Source organism: Oratosquilla oratoria, chromosome 17, assembly GCF_046742065.1.
Source record: "Oratosquilla oratoria isolate Oo_2021 chromosome 17, ASM4674206v1, whole genome shotgun sequence".
Taxonomy (NCBI): Eukaryota; Metazoa; Arthropoda; class Malacostraca; order Stomatopoda; family Squillidae; genus Oratosquilla; species Oratosquilla oratoria.
This window is the reverse complement of record NC_134793.1, coordinates 34,332,246-34,334,745: the sequence shown is the minus strand read 5'-3', so window position 1 is coordinate 34,334,745 and position 2,500 is coordinate 34,332,246.

Sequence of the window (2,500 nt, the reverse complement as noted above, 5' to 3'; positions counted from 1 at the left end):
CAGATGTTCATCAAAATATGAAGTGTTGAACACTTAAGAACGTGAACGGAAATGTATTTGATTGCAAGTCCCTAATTTGCACTTTTAAGTGGCTTTTGAAAAATAATAAAAAAATGTAGTAAAGAAAAAAGTGTAAAGAAAAAAGAGCATAAAAAACATATGATAGAACAGGAAGAAAAATAAAAATAAATAAATATATAAATCCCTGTAACGAAGAAGTGGTCACGTGAATTGGCAACGATGCAATTCGAGTTTTCAGTGTTGCCATAATTTTGGCCGTGTTTATTTTCAGAAATTGCATTTCGCACGACTCTTTGTGTGTGACAAAATCAAAAGTTGATATAGACATGCTCGATTTAGGATCAGCGGCGAGTGATTATCAGTTTTCGATAGACGCCATGTTTTCTTTTATGTGCCAAAACAACTTTTTTTTTTTCTTTTTTTTTTTTTCTTTTTTTTTTTTGTCATGACGAAGTATGGGAACCATAGTAAAATGTATTTACTTTGTGATATTTTTTCGGAGCTGGAAATCAAAAAATGAGTAAATTTAACATTCGTCAATTCATGTATTTATTGATGTATTCATTTGCTTAAATGTTTATCTATTTAATCATTATATTATATTTATACTGATTTATTATAGATTAATTTATTAATTTATTTACTTTTTATCCATTTATAGATATATTTGACTATCTACTTATTTACATATCTATTTATCTTTATTTATCTACTATCTATCTACTTATCCATTCATCCATTTATCTGCTAATATATTTGCTTATTCGATTATCTATCACTTTAGCTCTTTGTTTGTTGTTTCGATTCATCACCCAAATTAGTTTGAACCACTTTGCGAGCTTTGAACACTTTGAAAACTTAAAATACTTCGAACACTTTGTTCAAATCAAGAACAAATTAATTTTGTTTATTTAGTAGTCTCCCTTAAACCAAAAGGGTTAGGTTCATCTAGGTTAGTGGTTCCTAAACTAGAACCACCCACCACTCTCAACCCCTGATCGTGTGGATCTGAGAACAGTATGGATGGAACGGGTGTCCTACCAGGGAGCTTGACTGGAATGGAGTCGTATGCTCGAGGCTTATTCCCTTAAAAAAAAAAAAAAAAAAAAAAAAAAAAAAAAAAAAAAAAAATCAAGGAAAGATTATACTAATAATTCATTATGAATGCAAATTAATTCTTTGATAAACAGGCTTCTAATTATCTGAATACGTTTCATGGACATGATAATATAATATTAAATGAAATAACTATACAGGGATTATAAATATGAAAATCTGTTTTAAGAAAAAGTAAATGTATGAAAGTATGCACACATAAACACACGCGAACACACGCGAACACACACACACACACACACACACACACACACACACACACACACACACACACACACACACACACACACACACACACACACACACACACACACACACACACACACACACACACACACACACACATACACACATTTCATTCCAAATAAGACTTCGCATTGGGATACAAGTATATTAGAAAAAGGAGTGAAAGAGACAAATCATAAAGAATCAAGGATAGTCGTAGCCGAACAATTAAAGATAGTAATTGATATAATTGCTAATATGATATGATGACGGTGGGAGATTGATTATGGAGAGGTAAAATGGGAGGAGTATGAAGGAAATGAAAGAAGAAAACCGTGGCGTAGTATCCTACTAAACATTACAGTGAGTAATCTAATGACCCAGCGGGTTAAACCGACAACAAGACATAGACGCACCAACACACCAAGAAAACTAGACTTGTTTACAAAAGAACTGGATGCGCTTGAATCAGCGACGGACCATTGTCTTGTAGATAAGTGTGGTCACGTTGTCCTGGATTTTATCTATGAGGTAGGAAAAGCAGAAAAGAAATCTTACAGAAAATGGAGAGTGTATCTTCACGAAGGCAAACTATACAAGGCTGAAAAATAATTTCCAGGAAGTGAATTGGAAAGCGTATGTAATTGGCAGTTGCTGACAAGACTTATACGGGCTTTGTCATCTCATGGTGTTTCTTTTGGTAGAATTAGAAAGTGTTCAGCGTGGTAAAAGAATTTTCCCCCTCATAAGGGGGTTGGCCAACTCATGGCATGCACTCATTCACCACACACTCGTTCAGGATCTACTTAATTAAACATATTTGATCGTTACACGTATTATTAATAAATATATAACATATGAATGAGTTAATGAGTACCAAAAATGTGGTTAAGAAACACGTAAAAAGATTTGTACATCAAAATGTGTGATTGAAAAAAAAATAAAAGAAAGTCAAGGCATGGAAGAAGCTGAGAAAAGGGAAAAAGTACAAGAGTAGCAAAGACAAATGATGATTTGGTTTAACGTCACAAACTCCCCTCTCTCAGGAGGCTAGAACAGTGCCCCTTACAGCGGACTTTGTAGTTTGGAATTTAATGAACCGTAGCCTTGGTTCAACTTCGCCGGTAGCAGGGTTCGA